We start from the raw sequence: 23,319 nt of genomic DNA on the forward strand, positions 1-23,319 counted from the left end.
TAAAGAACCAAAAAATGGTCAGTTTTGAAATTATAAGCATTAGCAGGTTATTACAAACTGAAATCAAACAGTTTTCAACTCAAAACTTTATTCTAGGTGATGTTACATTTGCACATAGGACCCTTTGTTCGAAAAGAGCTTCTGAACTCTCTCATCCATTGAATTTGTCAGGTTTTGGATGGTTTCTGCTTTAATTGTTTTGCATGAGGACAGAATACCCTCCCAGAGCTGTTGCTTAGATGTGAACTGCCTCCCGCCATCATAGACACTCCTTTTAATGATGCTCCAGAGGTTCTCAATGGGGTTGAGGTCAGAGGAGCATGGTGGCCACACCATAAGTTTGTCCCCTTTTATGCCCATAGCAGCCAGAGATGCAGATGTGTTATGTGCAGCATGAGACGGGGCATTATCATGCATGAAATGATCTCGATGGACCAGATGGATGGAGTGGAGGATGGCTGGTTGATGGACACCCCATGCAAACACGGCTACGGCGCTAACAAGGAGGAGGTGGAGTAATGTTTTGGGCTGGAATCATGGGGAGAGAGATTGTCGGCCCATTTAGGATCCCTGAAGGGGTAAAGATGAACTCCATAATGTATGTTGAGTTTCTCAAACAGCACTTCCTTTCATGGTTCAAGAAGAAGAACCGTGCATTCCGCAGCAAGATCATTTTCATGCATGATAATGCCCCGTCTCATGCTGCACATAACACATCTGCATCTCTGGCTGCTATGGGCATAAAAGGGGACAAACTTATGGTGTGGCACCCATGTTCCCCTGACCTCAACCCCATTGAGAACCTCTGGAGCATCATCAAAAGGAGTGTCTATGATGGCGGGAGGCAGTTCACATCTAAGCAACAGCTCTGGGAGGGTATTCTGTCCTCATGCAAAACAATTGAAGCAGAAACCATCCAAAACCTGACAAATTCAATGGACGAGAGAGTTCAGAAGCTCCTTTCGAACAAGGGGTCCTATGTGCAAATGTAACATCACCAAGAATAAAGTTTTGAGTTGAAAACTGTTTGATTTCAGTTTGAAATAACCTCCTAATGCTTATAATTTCAAAAATGACCATTTTTTTGTTCTTTATTAAAATGAAAAGGTTGAAAACTCTGCTGTGCATAATAATTTGGAACATGCATTTTGAGTGCAGTTTGAGTTTTTTATTTTTTTTTAAATATACTGTTATCATAGGCAGTTTGTACAAAAACCTTTCAATTGTACTCTAATAGTTATTTGACTGGAAAATTACAATATCTGCAATTCATATAGGTAATTTGGGAAAATCTGAGAAAATATTATTTGCATAATAATTTGGAAAACAGTGTAGTCTAATTGTCATGGGTGTGTCAGAGGTGACAGACAGTCGCCCTGCAGTTGGTTGCTGGAGATCTCTACGTTTGGCATTACAGACACCTTCTTAGAGGCTATTAAACCAAAAACCTGGCACTCAAATAGACTTGAAGATTTTTTAAGAAATAATTGTTTAATGATAATGTAGTACAGTAAGCAGACGTTTCGGTCCCAAGGACCTTCATCGGTGTACAGAAGATGTAGATCTAATGGATGTAACGGGTCTGGGAGGCGGAACCTCTGGGCTACAATACAAGGGGGCGGTCCTTGTAAGGGAGCGGGTGGCGACCAGGCAGGTAGTCACAGGAGGTGACCAGGACAGTCTCTGGGTGTACGGGCAGGAGGACACGGCAAGTGATCGGGGCAGTCTCTGGATAAAGGGTAGGTACGACCTGTGATGGCTGAACCTCCAGGTAGGCTAGCAAGGCAGATGAAGAATGTGTGCTCCCAGGTGAGCAAGCGAGAGTCTCTGGAATAGCAGGTGGTCACAGCACGTGACGGCGGAGCCTCCAGGTAGGCAAGCAGGCAGGTAACGGAGAAGCGCTCCCAGGTGAGCGGGCAAGAGTCTCAGGAATAGCTGGTGGTCACAGCACGTGACAGCGGAGCCTCCGGGCAGGCAAGCAGGCAGGTAGCGGAGAAGCGCTCCCAGGTGAGCGGGCAAGAGTCTGGAGTAGCTGGTGGTCACAGCACGTGACAGCGGAGCCTCCGGGCTGGCAAGCAGGCAGGTAACGGAGAAGCGCTCCCAGGTGAGCGGGCAAGAGTCTCAGGAATAGCTGGTGGTCACAGCACGTGACAGCGGAGCCTCCGGGCAGGCAAGCAGGCAGGTAGCGGAGAAGCGCTCCCAGGTGAGCGGGCAAGCTGGTCCATAGACAGACTGACCGGAGTTGTAAGGCAGACCGTCGGACCTCAGGCAAGCAGGCAGGTAGCTGAGGTGCGCTCCCAGGTGAGCGGGCAGGCTGGTCCTTAGACAGACTGACAGGAGTAGTAAGGCAGACCGTCGGACCTCAGACTAGCAGACAGGTAGCAAGTAATCAGGCAGGAATCTGACAGGTAACTGGCAGGTAACTGGCAACGGGACCTGAGGGCTGAAGCACAGGTGAGAAACAGGTGCAAACAACATTGCTCGGGCACCTCCATTTTGGAGGAGGTGCCTTATATATGATGAAGTCCTCCGGCCATTGGCCGGGGACTCCTTAGGACGGCGCGCGCGGCCCCTTTAAGAGGAGGGGAGCGCGCGCGCGCCCTAAGCACAGGGGCCGGGAAGGAGCGCACGCTGAGAGCAGAGCGGGAGGAGGACGCCGGGAAGGAGCGCGCGCTGACAGCAGAGCGGGAGAGGGACGCCGGGCACGGGGCAGAGCGGTGAGGGGAGCAGCGTCCCTGCCTAGCAGAGGGCAGGGACGCCGGCACTACAGTACCCCCCCCTTTAGGCCCCCCCTTTTTTAGGCCAGACAGAAATTTAACTAGGATGAGAGGGGCATGGATGTTCTCCCGGGGCTCCCACGTTCTCTCCTCAGGACCAAACCCCTTCCAATCTACCAGAAAAAAGGTCTTTCCTCTTACCCTTTTGGTGGCAAGAATGTTCTCTACCTCAAACTCATCCTCAGCAGAAACCGGAGCAGGAGGCGTACCTGTAGACTTGGAAAAAGAGTTAAGTACCACAGGTTTGAGGAGAGATACATGGAAGGAGTTAGGGATCCGTAAGTTGGCCGGGAGTTTCAATTTATAGGCCACCGGGTTGATCTGACTGGTGACCTCCAGAGGTCCGATGAACCGAGGCCCTAACTTGTAAGAGGGTATCTTGAGTCGAACATATTTAGATGAGAGCCAGACCTTATCTCCTGGACGAAATTGAGGAGGATCCAGGTGTTTTTTGTCAGCGTGTCTTTTCATCCGCTCGGACGACTGAAGGAGTGCGGATCGGGTACTCTCCCAAATGGAGGAAAATTTGCTAACGAGAGATTCCGCAGCCGGGTTGTCCACCGAGGTGGAGACAGGAAAAGGAATCCGAGGATGCTGACCAAAGACTACAAAAAACGGGGATTTGGAGGAGGATTCGCTCTCGTGATTATTGTAAGAGAACTCGGCCCATGGTAGGAGATCCACCCAGTCAGAATGGTGGGCATTAACGAAGTGCCGGAGGTAACTGGTCAGGTTCTGATTGATCCGCTCCACTTGACCATTGGACTGTGGGTGGTAAGCGGAAGAGAAGTCCAGGGTGACGTCTAGTAGTTTACAAGTGGCTCTCCAGAAGCGTGAGGTGAACTGTACCCCACGATCCGACACGATGTGGAGGGGCAGGCCATGAAGACGGAAGATGTGACGAATAAAGTCTCTAGCTAGCTCGGGTGCAGACGGGAGGCCTGGCAGGGGAACGAAATGAGCCATCTTGGAGAAGCGGTCAGCGACCACCCAAATGACCGTACAACCGGCAGAGAGTGGGAGGTCAGTTATGAAGTCCATTGCAATATGCTGCCAGGGGGCAGCAGGTACTGGGAGCGGAAGGAGGCGACCGGCTGGCAGATGTCTCGGAACCTTGTTGCGGGCGCAGGACACACAGGCAGAAACAAAGTCTATTACATCCTTGTGCAGGGTAGGCCACCAGTAGTGCCGGGAAATAAGCTGGAGGGTCTTCTTCTGACCAGCGTGGCCAGCCAGTTTAGACGAGTGACCCCAGTGAAGGATCTTCTCCCGATCAGGTACTGATACGAACGTCTTTCCGGGAGGGAGACGATTTAGACTCACGGGAGCCACCTGCATTACTCTGGCGGGATCGATGATGTGTTTCGGATCTTCCTCGAGATCAGATACCAGAAAGGATCGAGACAAGGCGTCCGCCTTGACGTTTTTGTCAGCCGGGCGAAAATGAAGGACAAAATCAAAACGAGCAAAAAACAAGGACCACCGGGCTTGGCGCGGGTTAAGTCTCTGGGCATGCTGGAGGTAAGCCAAGTTCTTGTGGTCAGTGTAAATTATTACCGGGTGAAGAGCCCCCTCAAGCAGGTAACGCCACTCCTCCAATGCCAGTTTGATGGCCAATAACTCTCGATCTCCTATGGAATAATTGCGCTCTGAGGAGGAGAAGAGTTTAGAGAAGAAGCCGCAAGTTACCATCCTCCCGGAAGAAGATTTTTGAGTAAGTACCGCTCCAGCTCCAGAGGAGGAGGCGTCCACTTCCAGGAAGAACTGCTTGTTGCCGTCCGGGCGATGCAGCACCGGGGCGGAAGAGAAGGCCTGTTTTAAGGAAAGAAAGGCTTCTTCTGCTTCGGGCGGCCACTCTTTGGGATTAGTACCCTTACGGGTGAGCGCGGAAATTGGGGCAGTCCGGGAAGAGAAGTGTGGTATGAAGAGGCGGTAGTAGTTGGCGAAGCCCAGGAACCGCTGAATGGCCTTCAACCCCTCCGGTCGGGGCCATTTCTCGATGGCAGACAGTTTCTCTGGATCATTCGTAGGCCAAAAACGGAAGCGAGGTCTGCTCAAAGAGGCACTTCTCGTATTTAGCGAAGAGGTGATTCTGCCTGAGCCTGAGCAGGACCTGACGAACGTCCCTCCGGTGAGTCTGGAGATCCGGAGAGAAGACCAAGATGTCGTCCAGGTACACCACTACGCAGGAGTAGAGAAGGTCCCGGAAGATGTCATTGACCAACTCTTGAAAGACGGCAGGAGCGTTACAGAGACCAAAGGGCATTACCAGGTATTCATAGTGGCCGTCCCGGGTGTTGAATGCCGTCTTCCATTCATCCCCTTGACGGATACGAACCAGGTTGTACGCCCCACGGAGGTCTAGTTTGGTGAAGATTCTAGCCCCCCTCAGACGATCAAATAATTCTGGAATGAGCGGAAGGGGGTACTTATTCTTCACCGTGATCTGGTTTAGGCCTCTATAGTCTATACAGGGACGGAGAGAGCCGTCCTTCTTTTTGACGAAAAAGAAGCCTGCTCCCGCCGGGGAGGTAGATTTCCGGATGAATCCCCTGGCCAGATTCTCCTAAATATATTCGGACATCGACCGGGTCTCAGCAGCGGATAAAGGATAAATACGCCCACGGGGAGAAGTAGTACCGGGTAACAGGTCGATGGGACAGTCGTATGGTCTATGAGGGGGTAATGTCTCTGCCTCCTTTTTATTAAAGACATCAGCATAAGACCAATAAGGAATTGGAAGTCCAGGTAGATTAGCTGGGGTAGGAGAGGGACGGACGGGATGGACGGGAACCAGGCAGGTCTTATGACAGTCTTGTCCCCAGCGAAGGACTTCTCCGGTTTGCCAGTCGAGCACGGGTGCATGTTTCTGGAGCCAAGGCAGACCTAGCAAGAGGGCGTGAGAGAGTCCAGGCAGAACATGAAAGGAGATACTTTCAGAATGCAGCATTCCCACCTGCAGAGTAATGGATTCGGTGATGAGTTGGATGGGGCGTGGTAAGAGCCCCCCATCCACGGCAGCCACAGACAAGGGTACAGCCAGAGGTTTGGTGGGGATGCGGTATTTCTCTACCAGGGACTGTGAAATAAGATTCCCGGCTGCTCCAGAGTCCAGTTGGGCTAGTTCGAAATAACGGTTCTCCCCGTAGACGATTGAAACTGACAACAGCAGGGATGGAGAGGATTTATTCTTGTCTAGGTGGACCTCTCTGAGCGAACCTAGACACAGGCGTTTCCCGACCTCTCCGGGCAGGCACGGATCCGGTGCTCCTTACTGCCACAGTAGAAGCAGGTCCCCTCGGCACGGCGTAAGTCCTGACGGGTCTTGACCATCTTGGTCTGGTCGACCTGCATAGGCTCAGGAGGGTGTACCTGGTTAGAGACAGAAGGAGTGACGGGTTTCTGAAAAGTAGGAGCTAGACGTGGTAACCTCCTCTCACGGGTGACCTCTCTGGCACGCTCCTGGAACCGTAGGTCAATCCGGGTGGCAAGAGTTATTAAGTCATCGAGAGTGGTAGGAATGTCCCGACCGGCAAGTTCATCTTTAATACGGCCGGACAGACCCTCCCAGAAGACGGAAACCAGAGCATCGTTATCCCAGGCCAGCTCCGAGGCAAGGGTACGGAACCGTATGGCATATTGGCCCACGGTGAGACTCTCCTGACGGAGGCGTAGCAACGATGATGCAGATGAGGTCTTCCGTCCGGGTTCGTCGAAGACTTTCCGGAAAGCCGTGAGAAAAGCAGGCAAGTTGGACACCAGGGGGTCTCCTCTCTCCCATAGAGGATTTAGCCAGGCCAGGGCCTCCCCGGTGAGATGGGACATGATGAAGGCAATTTTGGCCCGGTCGGAGTTAAACTGGTGGGACAAAAGTTCAAAGTGCAGGGTGCACTGATTTAAGAAGCCCCGAGCCTGGACGGAGTCGCCTCCGAAGCGAGGAGGTGCAGAGAGCCAGGGTCCGGGGTAGGATACCATGGTATTAGTGGCAGCGGAGCTGCCGGATTGCAAGATATGGCACTGGCGGAGGTTGTTGGTGGATCAGACAGAGTGTTCAGGCGAGTATTGACATTCCGCAGGTGACCCAGGATGGACTCCTGTTGGGACCTCTGACGGGACAGTTCAAGACAGAGGTCCGAGAGCGAGGGAGCTTGGGTGCCACCGGGTTCCATGGCCCGAGCAAACTGTAACGGGTCTGGGAGGCGGAACCTCTGGGCTACAATACAAGGGGGCGGTCCTTGTAAGGGAGCGGGTGGCGACCAGGCAGGTAGTCACAGGAGGTGACCAGGACAGTCTCTGGGTGTACGGGCAGGAGGACACGGCAAGTGATCGGGGCAGTCTCTGGATAAAGGGTAGGTACGACCTGTGATGGCTGAACCTCCAGGTAGGCTAGCAAGGCAGATGAAGAATGTGTGCTCCCAGGTGAGCAAGCGAGAGTCTCTGGAATAGCAGGTGGTCACAGCACGTGACGGCGGAGCCTCCAGGTAGGCAAGCAGGCAGGTAACGGAGAAGCGCTCCCAGGTGAGCGGGCAAGAGTCTCAGGAATAGCTGGTGGTCACAGCACGTGACAGCGGAGCCTCCGGGCAGGCAAGCAGGCAGGTAGCGGAGAAGCGCTCCCAGGTGAGCGGGCAAGAGTCTGGAGTAGCTGGTGGTCACAGCACGTGACAGCGGAGCCTCCGGGCTGGCAAGCAGGCAGGTAACGGAGAAGCGCTCCCAGGTGAGCGGGCAAGAGTCTCAGGAATAGCTGGTGGTCACAGCACGTGACAGCGGAGCCTCCGGGCAGGCAAGCAGGCAGGTAGCGGAGAAGCGCTCCCAGGTGAGCGGGCAAGCTGGTCCATAGACAGACTGACCGGAGTTGTAAGGCAGACCGTCGGACCTCAGGCAAGCAGGCAGGTAGCTGAGGTGCGCTCCCAGGTGAGCGGGCAGGCTGGTCCTTAGACAGACTGACAGGAGTAGTAAGGCAGACCGTCGGACCTCAGACTAGCAGACAGGTAGCAAGTAATCAGGCAGGAATCTGACAGGTAACTGGCAGGTAACTGGCAACGGGACCTGAGGGCTGAAGCACAGGTGAGACACAGGTGCAAACAACATTGCTCGGGCACCTCCATTTTGGAGGAGGTGCCTTATATATGATGAAGTCCTCCGGCCATTGGCCGGGGACTCCTTAGGACGGCCCGCGCGGCCCCTTTAAGAGGAGGGGAGCGCGCGCGCGCCCTAAGCACAGGGGCCGGGAAGGAGCGCGCGTTGAGAGCAGAGCGGGAGGAGGACGCCGGGAAGGAGCGCGCGCTGACAGCAGAGCGGGAGAGGGACGCCGGGCACGGGGCAGAGCGGTGAGGGGAGCAGCGTCCCTGCCTAGCAGAGGGCAGGGACGCCGGCACTACAATGGATAAGGCTGAAGCCTAGATGGGGAGAACTGTGGGGTATAGTGACCAAATGTGGCTGTGATGGAGGGAGAACGAGGTGTCCACCGCTTGTTCAAGGCTGTCTTGACAGCCTTATCCATTAGATCTACATCTTCTGTACACCGATGAAGGTCCTTGGGACCGAAACGTCTGCTTACTGTACTACATTATCATTAAACAACTATTTCTTAAAAAATCTTCAAGTCTATTTGAGTGCCAGGTTTTTGGTTTAATATTACGTCGGGCTTGCAACCCTACCTGAGCACCTCACTACTCCAGGAGTGCGGTAGTTTCTCTATTTTACCTTCTTAGAGGCTGGCTGTCTCTGGGACCCAGCGGCTACCTCCCACTGGCTAATTAGCTCCCTGGCCTGGGTATATAAATACCTGGTGTGTCTGAGAGGGAGGTGCCAGCGATATTCATTACTACTTGTGAGGCTTTAGCAAGAGCAGTACTTCGTCTTCTCTGGAACTTGAGGCCGTGTGCGCATTTGTCTGGAGTCGTCTAAAGCTAAGCAATTCCCCCCTTGTTTGTCTACCCTTGTTGTCTATAGAGTTTAGTGGAGATCGACTAGCGCTCATCTCCTCCCTTCCCTAGCCTTAGCCATACGCCAGGCAAAGTCAGGGTGAGGCACGGGTGCGGCAATTGGTGAAGAGCCAATATAGGGATGGTAGTTGAGACAGGGTGACACTAGACCAGACTAGGAGGTCTCCACTACCCCCTTTCCCTAGTGTGTGGGCTCCCTTTCCCTCTTCCCTCTGTGTTGCACTAAAATTTTATTCTAGTATTATTAATTATTATTTAATTAAATTTATTATTTTACCACATACTTTGTAATGCCACATTCGTAATGATTCATACTATAAAACTATACTATAAGCTATTTTAGGAGGGAACTGCACACAGCTCCCCATAACCACACCCACTTTATAGAAAAAGCTGCTGCTTTATGGTAGGTTTTCAGTGGCACCCTGAACGCTTGCCAATCCATAGGGTATGTTCAGATATAACATACTTTTTGCAAGTTTTCCATCTAGATTTTCCGTTGGAAAATCTGCACCTCAGTACTGTTTTAGCAAAGTGTCTGAGATCCATATAATCTCATCCACACATTGCTTTTATTTTCATTCCAAATATCGACCTTTTTTGCTAAATTTTAGTCTGCAGCATGTCAATTTTGCCTGCTTAAATAATGTGGATATATTTATATGCGCCTCCACTAGTGATTTTTCTGGTCCCAGCAGAGCTTCTACGTGCATTCCTGTTTTTTATTACAAGAAAAATTTAGATCTTTGTACCGTGTTAGCCAGTAGATAGAAAAATATTTATATTTGAGAGTCCTCAGTGGTTGATACCTTTTAATGGCTAACGGAAAAGATGGTAACAAATGGCAAGCTTTCAAGACTACGCAGGTCTCTCCATAAGCCATAGAATAACACAAAATCTGAAGAGTCACATATTTATGCACAGCAGGACACAGAAATAATGCAATAGATGAGACAAGTGATGTGAAGCAGAGCTATCAGTATGGGAGAGGGAGAAACAGGCGTGGCCCTAATTATTGGAACAGTTCATAGATCAGGAGTATGAAAGTTTTATTGTCCTGTGATTGAGGTCTGATCCATGATTGTGATGCATTCTCAGGTCTGAGGAGCACATTCCTTTGTTGATATACACTGCTCAAAAAAATAAAGGGAACACTCAAATAACACATCCTAGATCTGAATTAATTAAATATTCTCATTGAATACTTTGTTCTGTACAAACATGAATGTGCTGACAACAAAATCACACAAAATCATCAATGGAAATCAAATTTATTAACCAACGGAGGCCTGGATTTGGAGTCGCCCCCAAAATTAGAGTGGAAAAACACACTACAGGCTGATCCAACTTTGATGTAATGTCCTTAACCCCTTAATAACATCTGACGTACTAATACGCGTCTGTGCCCTGGGACTTAAGAGCCAGACCCGTATTAGTACGTCATCGCGATCGCGCGCGCACACAGGCTGTGCGGGCGCGATCGCCGCCGGGTGTCAGCTGATTGTCACAGCTGACACCCGGTACTATGTGCAGGGAGCGGTCACGCACCGCTCCCAGCACATTAACCCCCGCGATGCTGCGATCGAAGTCGATCGCGGCATTGCGGGGGCAAGGGGAGGTGATCGGCGATACTCACCTCCTCTTCCGGCCTCCAGCGCAGTCTGCAAAGGCTTCCCGGGTGTTGCCATGACGACCCGATGTCGTCATGACAACATCCGGGTCACCAGAGAGCAGGAAGATTGCTTGGACATGCGCAGTGCATCTCCAAGCAATCTTCACACTGTGCACTTCTGATAGCCTTCATGGCATAGGGATGGTGCTCCATTCCTGTGCCATGCAGGCGATCAGAAAAAAAAAAGTGAAAGTCCCAGAGTGGGACAAAGTAATAAAGTGTATAAACTGTGTGAAAGTGGAAAAAAAAAAAAAAAAAAAATGTGCAAAAATATTATAAAAAAATAAAAAAAATAATACACCAAAAATAAAAATATAATGTACCCATCAATAAATATTATTATAAAAAAAATAAAAAAAAACAATAAAAGTACACATATTTGGTATCGCCGCGTCCGGAACAACCTGACCTATAAAACTGTCCCACTAGTTAACCCCTTCAGTGAACACGGTAAAAAAAAAAAAAAAAAAAACAAGCAAAAAACAATGCTTTATCACCATACCGCCAAACAAAAAGTGGAATAACACGCGATCAAAAAGACGCATATAAATAAAAATGATACCGCTGAAAACGTCATCTCGTCCCACAAAAAACAAGCCGCCATATAGCTCCATCAGCCGAAAAATAAAAAAGTTATAGCTCTCAGAATAAAGCGATACTAAAAAATATTTTTTTCTATAAAATAGCTTTTATTGTGTATAAGCGCCAAAACATAGAAAAATGATACAAATGTGGTACCGCTGTAAACGTACTGACCCGAAGAGTAAAGCTGCCTCATCAATTTTACCACAGGCGGAACAGAATAAAAAAAAAAAAAAAAAAAAACAATTCCTGAATTGTTGGTTTTTGTTTATTCTGCCTCCCAAAAATCGGAATAGAAAGCAATCAAAAAATGTCACGTGCCTGAAAATGGCACCAATAACAACGTCAAGTCATCCCGCAAAAAACGAGCTGTCACATGACTGTCTGCCAAAATCTGGAAAAATTATAGCTCTCAAAATATGGCGATGCAAAAACTAGATTTTACAAAAAATGCGTCTTTTAGTGTGTGACAGCTGTCAGTCATAAAAACCCCATATGATTCTGGCATTGCTGTAATCACACCGACCCGAAGAATAAAGTCGTCTAATCACTTATACCGCACAAGGAACGGCGTCAAAAATAAACTCTTGAGTTAGGATTGGGCTAGGGTTAGGGCTGGGTTTGGGGCTAGGGTTGTGCTGGGGCTAGGGTTGTGCTGGGGCTAAGGTTGTGCTGGGGCTAGGGTTGTGCTAGGGTTAGGGCTGGGGTTGGGATTTTTTTCAAAAGTAAGAAAAAAAGATGACGATATGGCGACTAGTGTTGAGAGCAAGTGCTCGCTACTTGAGTTTGCATCGGGTGCTCTGGTATGCATTTAGTATCGTGGGTATTTGAGTGACATGCTCGAGTCTCTGCCCCATATGCTTCGCGGCCAAAAAACTTTACGGGGATTGCCTGCCATGCACGAGCGATCCCCGCATGTTTTTTTTTGGGTGTATAATAACCGTGAAACATGCGGAGCAGGGACTCGAGCATGTCACTCGAGCACACGCTGTACATGGTGCATACCTGAGTACCCGATGCAAACTCAAGTAGCGAGCACTTGCGCTCAAGAATAATGACAACTTATTCAATATGATGACCTAATGTAAACAAATAATGTGCCGTATCTCTGGGTTCAAAATGTTCACTATACACCTTAATAAAATCTTTGAGGGGTATAGTTTCCAAAATGGGGACACTTGTGGGGGAGCTCCACTGTTTAGGCACATCACGGGCTCTCCAAACGCGACATGGTGTCCGCTAACAAATTGAATGGAAAATCGGCTCAAATTGTTAGCGGACGCCATGTTGCGTTTGGAGAGCCCCTGTGTGCCCAAACATTGGAGCTCCCCCACAAGTGACCCCATTTTGGAAACTAGACCCCCCAAGGCACCTATCTAGATGCATAGTGAGCACTTAGAACCCCCAGGTGCTTCACAAATTGATTCGTAAAAATGAAAAAGTGAAAATAAAACACTTTTTCATTTTTATGAATCAATTTGTGAAGCACCTGGGGGTTCCAAGTGCTCACTATGAATCTAGATAGGTGCCTTGGGGGTCTAGTTTCCAAAATGGGGTCACTTGTGGGGGAGCTCCAATGTTTGGGCACACAGGGACTCTCCAAATGCAACATGATATCCGCTAACAAATTGTCGGCTCAAATTGTTAGCGGATATCATGTTGCATTTGGAGAGTCCCTGTGTGCCCAAACATTGGAGCTCCTCCACAAGTGACCCCATTTTGGAAACTAGACCCCCCAAGGCACCTATCTAGATTCATAGTGAGCACTTGGAACCCCTAGGTGCTTCACAAATTAATTCGTAAAAATGAAAAAGTGTTTTTTTTTTCACTTTTTCATTATTACGAATCAATTTGTGAAGCACCTGGGGGTTCCAAGTGCTCACTATGCATCTAGAAAGGTGCCTTGGGGGGTCTAGTTTCCAAAATGGGGTCACTTGTGGGGGAGCTCCAAAGTTTGGGCACAGAGGGGCTCTCCAAACGCAATGTGGCGTCCGCTAACAATTTGAGCCGATTTTCCATTCAATTTGTTAGCGGATACCATGTTGCATTTAGAGAGTCCCTGTGTGCCAAAACATTGGAGCTCCCCCACAAGTGACCCCATTTTGGAAACTAGACCCCCCAAGGCACCTATCTAGATGCATAGTGAGCACTTGGAACCCCTAGGTGCTTCACAAATTGATTCGTAAAAATGAAAAAGTGTTTTTTTTTTCACTTTTTCATTATTACGAATCAATTTGTGAAGCACCTGGGGGTTCCAAGTGCTCACTATGCATCTAGAAAGGTGCCTTGGGGGGTCTAGTTTCCAAAATGGGGTCACTTGTGGGGGAGCTCCAAAGTTTGGGCACAGAGGGGCTCTCCAAACGCAATGTGGTGTCCGCTAACAATTTGAGCCGATTTTCCATTCAATTTGTTAGCGGATACCATGTTGCATTTAGAGAGTCCCTGTGTGCCCAAACATTGGAGCTCTCCCACAAGTGACCCCATTTTGGAAACTAGACCCCCCAAGGCACCTATCTAGATGCATAGTGAGCAGTTGGAACCCCCAGGTGCTTCACAAATTGATTCATAAAAATGAAAAAGTGTTTTTTTTTTTCACTTTTTCATTGTTACGAATCAATTTGTGAAGCACCTGGGGGTTCCAAGTGCTCACTATGCATCTAGATAGGTGCCTTGGGGGGTCTAGTTTCCAAAATGGGGTCACTTGTGGGGGAGCTCCAATGTTTGGGCACACAGCAGCTCTCCAAACGCAACATGGTGTCGCTAACAATTTGAGCCAATTTTGCGTTAAATTTGTTAGCGGACACCATGTTGCATTTAGAGAGCCGCTGTGTGTCCAAATATTGGAGCTCCCCCACAAGTGACCCCATTTTGGAAACTAGACCACCCAAGGCACCTATCTAGATGCATTGTGAGCACTTGGAACCCTCAGGTGCTTCACAAATTGATTCATAAAAATGAAAAAGTGTTTTTTTTTTTCACTTTTTCATTGTTATGAATCAATTTGTGAAGCACCTGGGGGTTCCAAGTGCTCACTATGCATCTAGAAAGGTGCCTTGGGGGGTCTAGTTTCCAAAATGGGGTCACTTGTGGGGGAGCTCCAAAGTTTGGGCACACATGGGCTCTCCAAACACAACATAGCGTCCGCTAATTATTCAAGCAAATTTTACAATCAAAAAGTCAAATGGCGCTCCTTCCCTTCCGAGCCCTGCCGTGCGCCCAAACAGTATTTTTTCCCCAAATATTGGGTATCTGCGTGCCCAGGGGAAATTGCACAACAAATTTTGGGGTCCATTTTTTCTTGTTACCCCTGTGAAAATAAAAAAAATTGGGTCTAAAGTAACATTTTTGTGAAAAAAGTTAAATGTTCATTTTTTTCTTCCACATTCAAAAAATTCCTGTGAAGCACCTGAAGGGTTAATAAAGTTCTTGAATGTGGTTTTGAGCACCTTGAGGGGTGCAGTTTTTAGAATGGTGTCACTTTTGGGTATTTTCTGTCATAAAGACCTCTCAAAGTGACTTCAAATGTGATGTGGTCCCTAAAAAAATGGTTTTGTAAATTTTGTTGGAAAAATGAGAAATCGCTGGTCAACTTTTAACCCTTATAGCTCCCTAACAAAAAAAAATTTTGGTTCCAAAATTGTGCTGATGTAAAGTAGACATGTGGGAAATGTTATTTATTAACTCTTTTGTGTGACATATCGCTCTGATTTCAGGGCTTAAAAATTCAAATTTTGAAAATTGCAAAATTTTCAAAATTTTCGCCAAATTTCCGTTTTTTTCACAAATAAACGCAAGTGATATCGAAGAAATTTTTCCACAATCATGAAGTACAATATGTCACGAAAAAACAATCTCAGAATCAGGGGGATCCGTTGAAGTGTTCCAGAGTAATTACCTCATAAAGTGACAGTGGTCAGAATTGTAAAAATTGGCCCGGTCATTAACGTGCAAACCACCCGCGGGGCTTAAGGGGTTAAAATAAGCCAAAATGAGGCTCAGTATTGTGTGTGGCCTCCACGTGCCTGTATGACCTCCCTACAATGCCTGGGCATGCTCCTGATGAGTTTGCGGACGGTCTCCTGTGGGGTCTCCTCCCAGACCTGGACTAAAGCATCCGCCAACTCCTGGACAGTCTGTGGTGCAACGTGACATTGGTGGATGGAGCGAGACATGATGTCCCAGATGTGCTCAATCGGATTCAGGTCTGGGGAACGGGCGGGCCAGTCCATAGTTTCAACGCCTTCATCTTGCAGGAATTGCTGACACACTCCAGCCACATGAGGTCTGGCATTGTCCTGCATTAGGAGGAACCCAGGGCCAACCACACCAGCATATGGTCTCACAAGGGGTCTGAGGATCTCATCTCGGTACCTAATGGCAGTCAGGCTACCTCTGGCGAGCACATGGAGGGCTGTGCGGCCCTCCAAAGAAATGCCACTCCACACCATTGCTGACCCACTGCCAAACCGGTCATGCTGAAGGATGTTGCAGGCAGCAGATCGCTCTCCATAGCGTCTCCAGACTCTGTCATGTCTGTCACATGTGCTCAGTGTGAACCGGCTTTCATCTGTGAAGAGCACAGGGCGCCAGTGGCGACTTTGCCAATCCTGGTGTTCTGTGGCAAATGCCAAGCGTCCTGCACGGTGTTGGGCTGTGAGCACAATCCCCATCTGTGGACATCGGACCCTCATGGAGTCGGTTTCTAACCGTTTGTGCAGACACATGCACATTTGTGGCCAGTCATTTGTGGAGGTCATTTTGCAGGGCTCTGGCAGTGCTCCTATTCCTCCTTGCACAAAGGCGGAGGTAGCGGTCCTGCTGCTGGGTTGTTGCCCTCCTATGGCCCCCTCCACGTCTCCTGGTGTACTGGCCTGTCTCCTGGTAGCGCCTCCAGCCTCTGGACACTACGCTGACAGACACAGCAAACCTTGCCACAGCTCGTATTGATGTGCCATCCTGGATGAGCTGCACTACCTGAGCAACTTCTGTGGGTTGTAGAGTCCGTCTCATGTGACCACGAGTGTGAAAGCACAACCAACATTCAAAAGTGACCAAAACATCAGCCAGAAAGCATTGGTACTGAGATGTGGTCTGTGGTCCCCACCTGCAGAACCACTCCTTTATTGAGGGTGTCTTGATAATTGCCAATGATTTCCATCTATTCCATTTGCACAACAGGATGTGAAATTGATTGTCAATCAGTGTTGCTTCCTAAGTGGACAGTTTGATTTCACAGAAGTTTGATTTACTTGGAGTTATATTCTGTTGTTTAAGTGTTCCCTTTATTTTTTCGAGCAGTGTAGAAAGACATAAATCCATGTGACACATTCATTCCTGCACTGAGTGTGTCAAAGGTTGTTATTAGTTTGTACTCTCAGACTCTCCTGTCTCTCTGAGATTTGAAGTTACCTTTTAATACCAGTAATTTCATGTCCATGATGCTGGGATCAGGGATACAAAAATGTTTGGCCACAGGTACTTCTATTCTTTTTTCTTTTATTGTCTGGCGATGACAATTCATCCTTGTTCTAGCTTTTGCCCTGTCTCCCCTACATACAGACCCTCAGTTGGACATTTGGTACATATAATTAAGTATACCACACACATTAGATGTGATGCAGCTGAAAGTACCTGGGATCTTGTAGTCCTGATGCGAGTTGGGGATCTTTATCTTGTCCGTGGTCATTATAAATGGACAGGTTTTACATTTTTTCTGGTTGCAGGGAAAGATTCCTGTAGCTGCTAGAGATGACAGGGAGTTTCTGACAATGATGCTTCTTAGATTTGGGGGCTGCCTTAAACATAGAAGTGGGGGACCCCATTTAAAGCTCCACAGAGAATGGGCCCCCATATAATGCGCCATACAGAATAATGGGCCCCCATATAATGCGCCATACAGAATAATGGGCCCCCAGATAATGCTCCATACCGAATAATTGACCCCAAATAATGCTCCATACAGAATAATGGAACCCATATAATGCCCCATACCGAATAATGGGCCCCATATAATGCTCCATACAGAATAATGGGTCCCATATAATGCTCCATACATAATAGGCCCCATATATTGCTCCATACAGAATGGGCCCCATATAATGCTCCATACATAATGGGCCCTATTTAACACAACATACATTAAAAAAAATCAAATACTCACCTCTCCTCACTGGCCGCAGGTCCTGTCTTTTCAGCGTCTTCCAGCTCTCTACACTCTGACTGCTCAGAGCAGAGGGCGCGCCCTTTGCCCTGAGAAGTCACAGAGCCAGAAGATGTGGAATACACCGGTGCTGCGGAGGATCGGGGAGAGGTAAGTATTGCAAACAGTTTAAAGTACGGAGGGGAGGGAAGACCAGTGCCAGCGCCCATGCTGGACTGGGCCCTCCTGACTCACAGGCCCCATAGTGCACCGGTGTCCCCGACGGCAATTGGGCCCCCCGCTTTCTCAGGGCCCCGACACTTGTCCGGTTGTGCTGTGTGCTGACGCCGGGCCTAGGTGAGAATACAGTAGGTGAGGGTAGAGCTAGTTGCTCAGCGGTATGGTGAAACAATAGTTACTGCAGGTTGAAGGCTTGTCGGAAGAGGTGGGTCTTCCGCTGCCTTTTGAAGGTTTCCAAGGTACAGTTGAAACCAGAAGTTTACATACACTATATAAAAAGACACATATGCATATTTTTCTCATTAGCTGACATGAAATCAGAATAGACCTTTCCCATTTTAGGTCAATTAGGATTACCATAGTTTTTAATATTTGCCAAATGCCAGAATAATGAGAGAGACAGAGAAAGTTTTAAGGCATTTTTATTACCATACTTACTGCAAAGTCAAAAGTTTACATACATTTCATTAGTATTTGGTACCATTGCTCTTAAACTGAATGACTTGGGTCAAACGTTTGAGATATCCTTCCACAAGCTTTTCACAATAGTTTGTCGGAATTTGGGCCCATTCCTCCTGACAAAACTGGTGTCAGTGATCCAGGTTTGTAGGTCGCCTTGCTCGCACCTGCCTTTTCAGCTTTGCCCAGAAATTTTCAATTGGTTTGAGATCAGGGCTTTGTGATAGCCACTTCAAAACATTGCCTTTGTTATCCTTAAGCCACTTTGTTACCATTTTGGCAGTATGCTTCGGGTCATTGACCATTTGGAAGACCCATTTCTGCCCAAGCTTTAATTTCCTGGCTGATGTCTTGAGATGTTGCTTCAGTATTGCCACATAATCTTCTCTTCTCATGATGCCATCTATTTTGTGAAGTGCACCAGTCCCTCCTGCAGCAAAACAACCCCACAACATGATGCTGCCACCCCCGTGTTTCACAGTTGGGATGGTGTTCTTAAGCTTCCAAGCTTCTCCCTTTTTCCTCCAAATGTAACAATGGTCATTATGCCAAAAAAGTTCAATTTTAGCTTCATCAGACCACAGGACATGTCTCCAAAAAATTAAGGTCTTTGTTCCTGTGTGCATTTGCAAACATTAATCTTGCTTTTTTATGTTTCTTTTGGAGTAATGGCTTCTTCCTGGCAGAGTGGCCTTTCAGCCCATGTTGATACAGTACTCGTTTCACTGTGGTTATTGACACAATCTTACCAGCTTCTGCCATCATCTTCACAAGGTCTTTTGCTTTTATCCTTTGGTTGATATGCACATGTCAGACCAAAGCACATTCATCTCTGGTGAACAGAACCCGTCTCCTTCCTGAGCGGTATGATGGCTGGACATTCCCATCTTGATGGTACTTGTGTATAATTGTTTTTACAGATGAACGAGGCGTCTTCAGGTATCTTGACATTATACCCAAGATGAGCCAGACTTGCGTAAGTCCACAATTCTTTTACTGATATCTTGGCTGAGTTCTGTAGACTTTCCCACGATGCTACACAAAGAAGCAGTGTGTTTCAGGTGTGCATTAAAATACATCCACAGGTGTGTCTCTAATTAGGTCAGATGTTGCCAAAAAACCTATGAGAAGCTTTCAAACACATGACATCATCACGTGGGCAGTCCAGAATTGTTTAAAGGCATAGTAATCTTAGTGTATGTAAACTTTTGACTTTGCAGTAAGTAATAAAAATGCCATAAAACATTCTCTCTCTCTCTCTCATTATTCTGGCATTTGGCAAATATTAAAAATTATGGTGATCCTAATTGACCTAAAATGGGAAAGGTTTATTCTGATTTCATGTCAGATATTGAGAAAAACATGCATATGTGTCTTTTTATACAGTGTATGTAAACTTCTGGTTTCAACTGTATGCGAGAGTCTGATATGTTGGGGTAGAAAGTTCCAGAGTAGGGGGGAAGCACGGGAGAAATCTTGCATGCGATAGTGGGAAGAGGAGATAAGAGGGGAGTAGAGAAGGAGATCTTGTGAGAATCGGAGGTTGTGTGCAGGTGAGTACCAGGAGATTAGGTCACAGATGTATGGAGGAGACAGGTTGTGGATGGCTTTGTATGCCAGGCTTAGGGTTTTGAACTGGAGTCTCTGGGCAATAGGAAGCCAGTGCAGGGATTGACAATGGGTAGAGGCTGGGGAATACTGTGGGGGAAACAGGTGGATTAGTCAGGCATCAGAGTTTAGGATAGATTGGAGGTGTGCGAGACTGTTAGGCCACGGCCCCACTATCAGTATTTGGTCAGTATTTGGTTAGTATTTTTTCTCAGGAGTGGGAGACAAAACCAGGAGTGGGTGATAAATGCAGAATTGGTGCACTTGTTTCCATTATACCTTTTCTCTGATTGTTCCTCACCTGGTTTAGGCTCCCACTCCTAAGAAAAAATACTGACTGAATACTGACCAAATACTGATAGTGGGGCCGTGGCCTTAGAGGGGATGCCACAGAGGAGGAGGTTGCAGTAGTCGAGACGAAATGATGAGGGCACGCACTAGGATTTTTGCAGATTTTTGATTAAGGAACGTACGGGTCCGGGAGATATTTTTGACTTGGAGTCGGCAGGAAGTAGAAAGGGTTTAGATATGTGGTTTGGAGGAGAGATTTAGCAGTGTATTTTAGCAGGTCAAAATGGATAAAAAAAAAAAAAAAAGAGACAGAAAACTGCGGTAAAAAATGTTTTTGTTTTTTTAGCGGTGTTTGATGGATCTCCAAAAACCTGAATGACCAAGTTTGATTCTAAAACCTGATGAGACTCGGATGTGTGGAGTTTAACTGGACAGATCTGTAAAAAACTCCGGATGTGTAAATGGTTCTATTAAACTTAAGGGGTCAGTGAGCTATCATTTTAATCCCTTCACGACATGGCCAATTTCCATTTTTGCATTCAGGTTTCTTTCTCCACCTTCTTCGAAGAGCCAAAACTTTTTTATTTTTCTGTCTACATAGAGATATGAGGGTTGTTTTTTTTGCAGGACTATTTTTATTTTTAAATGACACCATTTAATTACAAAGTATACAGGAAAACATAAGAAAAAAAATTCTAAGTGCAGTGAAATTGCAATGAAAAAATACAAAAAGAAAAAAGGCAGTTCTGACATTGCATAGTAAAAATGCCCTAGGATTATAAATGTCCAGGTTAGTATGATTATAACAATATCAAATTTGTCCAGTTTTTTTATTATTATTCTAGTGGAAAAAATATCTGAAATTTATAAAAAATAAAAAAAATTGGACTGTGTCGCTATTTTCCGAGACCCGTAAAGTTTTGATTTTCATTTAAAGGAGCTGGGCGAGAGCTTATTTTTTGTTGTGTGAGCCAACATTATTATAAACGCTTCTTACGCATTTTTTGGCAGTGCTGCAGTCATCAAAAAAATGCTATTTTGGCTTTTTTAATTTTGTTTTATGTCTACAATGTTTAATTAAGTTTATATTTTGATAGATGGACCCAGTGATTTCTCATTTGTGTATTTATTTTTTACTGTATTTGTTAGTCCCCTCAGGGGACATGAAACTGTGGTTAAAAGCCAGTAGCGGCATAGATAGCATATGGATACTGGGTCTAGGCATTTCAAGTCCTGAACGTCACTTCCAAAGAGAAAACTGGTGTGAACAAGTGTGTACTAAGAGTAGCCATCTATATATATATATATAACTAAGGCCACGGCCCCACTATCAGTATTTGGTCAATATTCGGTCAGTATTTTTTCTCAGGAGTGGGAGCCAAAACCAGGTGAGGAACAATCAGAGAAAAAGGTATAATAAAAACAAGCCACCAATTCTGCATTTATCACTCACTCCAGGTTTTGTCTCCCACTCCTTAGAAAAAATACTGACCGAATACTGACCAAATGCTGATAGTGGAGCCGTGGCCTAACAAATAAAGTTGTACTCTGTAACGCTATAGCATGCGAGCATGAAATATATATGAATATATTCATACATTTCATGCTTGCATGCTATAGCGTTACAGAGTACAACTTTATTTGTGGGACTCTTAATGATGTCCTAAAAAATGTAAGTTTTAATTTGTCCCAATTACGGATGCTGGACCCATTTTTCTATGCTGTTTGCCCCGGAACTGGCCTGGAGTTGTCTGTGCACCGCATCCAGAACTAACCAGCAGGATTTCCCTCGGATTATCTTGGTGAGCTGTTGACAAATCTGATTCTTTTTCTTGACTTGAAACTGCGCCCGTCTGATCGCTTGTACTATATACAACAATACCTCAGTACTGCTGTACATAGTAAAAGTCACTGTCTCATCATAGCAGGCAGGCAGCCATGGCATCCCATCAGCACCCCATATTCTAGTCGCGGGGCAGCTTATGGGCGCGTACAATTATGTATCACCATTCCAGTGCAATGTTAATGCCGCAGTCATAGACTGACAGTGGCAGTTAGTATGTTAACAGGTGCAGGCTACGCTCCACCTGTGGGTTGCTAAAAGGAAGATCCTGACTGTGACATGCAGCCATTATCTGCAGAGTATGGAGCTACATACTCCCATTCTTGACTTGTACCATGTACAGCAAATGTCAAGAAGGGGTTAAATAAATAGGGCAGCCCCAGATTGGTGAGCTTTAAACATCTCATTGTAGCAAAGGCTTTCAGAAGTGTGGAGGGCAGGAAAGAAGCCACTTCTCTCTAAGTAAACCATCTTGGACAGGAATAAAGAATAGCAACTAAACATCCTCCAAGAGCAACTTCTCCCAATGATCCAGAATCAGTGAGGTGATGAACATTCCTTTCTCCAGCATGATGAAGACCATGTCACAAGGCAAATGTGATAACTAAGGGGCTCAATGAACAAAAACATTGAGATTTTGTGTCCATGGCCAGAAATCTCCCCAGATCTCAATCCCATTGAGATCCAGTGAACAATCATCAAAAAGCAGAAGGACAAACAAAACCACAGATTAACTCCAAGCACTGATTAGACAAGAATTGGTTGTGATCAGTCAGGATTTGGCCTAAAAGCTGATATCCAGCTGTCAGGGCAAAGTGTAGAACTCTTAAGGCCCCGTCACACTTAGTGACGCTGCAACGATCCCGACAACGATACGACCTGTCAGGGATCGTTGCTGCGTCGCTATGTGGTCGCTGGTGAGCTGTCAAACAGGAAGGCTCACCAACGATCAGGGGAGCAGCGACATCGTGGAAAGAATCTTTCCACGATGTCCTGCTCCGGTTACCAGCCTGCTGAAGCAGGAGCAGGCTGGTAACCATGATAAACATCGGGTTACTAGAGGCACACGCGCACCTAGTAACCTGTTGTTTATCATGGTTACCACTCTGCTACGGTGAGCGGGAGGTTACTGCTCACTTTAGCAAGCTCGTAACCATGATAAACATCGGGTTACTAGGTGCGCGTGTGCCCCTAGTAACCCGATGTTTATCATGGTTACCAGCCTGATCGCTGCTCCCGCTGGTCACACACAGCGATGTGTGCTGACCAGCGGGAGGGCAACGACCAAAAAATGGTCCAGGACACTTTGCAGCGATCAGCGACCTCACAGCAGGGGCCTGATCACTGCAAAGTGTCACACATAGCGACATCGCTGGTGAGTTCGCTGTTGCGTCACCAAAACCGTAACACAGCAGTGATCTCGCTAGCGATCTCGCTATATGAGACGGGGGCTTTAAACAATAAGGTTTAGTGCAGTAAATATTGAGTCTTTCCATAAACTTGATATATTTGTCAATAAAAGTGTAGAAACTTGAAATGCATGAAATATTTATAATTGTACTTGAATAACCATAGACACATCTGACTAAAGATCGAAAATCACTGAGCAGCAAACTTTGTGAGAACCAAAATCTGTGTCAGTGTCAGGATGTTTGGCTGTGATTGTACTGTGTGCGACCGCTCATAGGCATGTGTGACCTGCTGCCGATCCAGATATTGTTTAGTTCTCAGCACAGGAAAGTTGGACGTGATGTGAATACAGC

The sequence above is a fragment of the Phyllobates terribilis genome, unplaced genomic scaffold, assembly GCF_046119375.1.
Source record: "Phyllobates terribilis strain yellow unplaced genomic scaffold, ASM4611937v1 Scaffold_4__5_contigs__length_816908805, whole genome shotgun sequence".
Classification (NCBI taxonomy): domain Eukaryota; kingdom Metazoa; phylum Chordata; class Amphibia; order Anura; family Dendrobatidae; genus Phyllobates; species Phyllobates terribilis.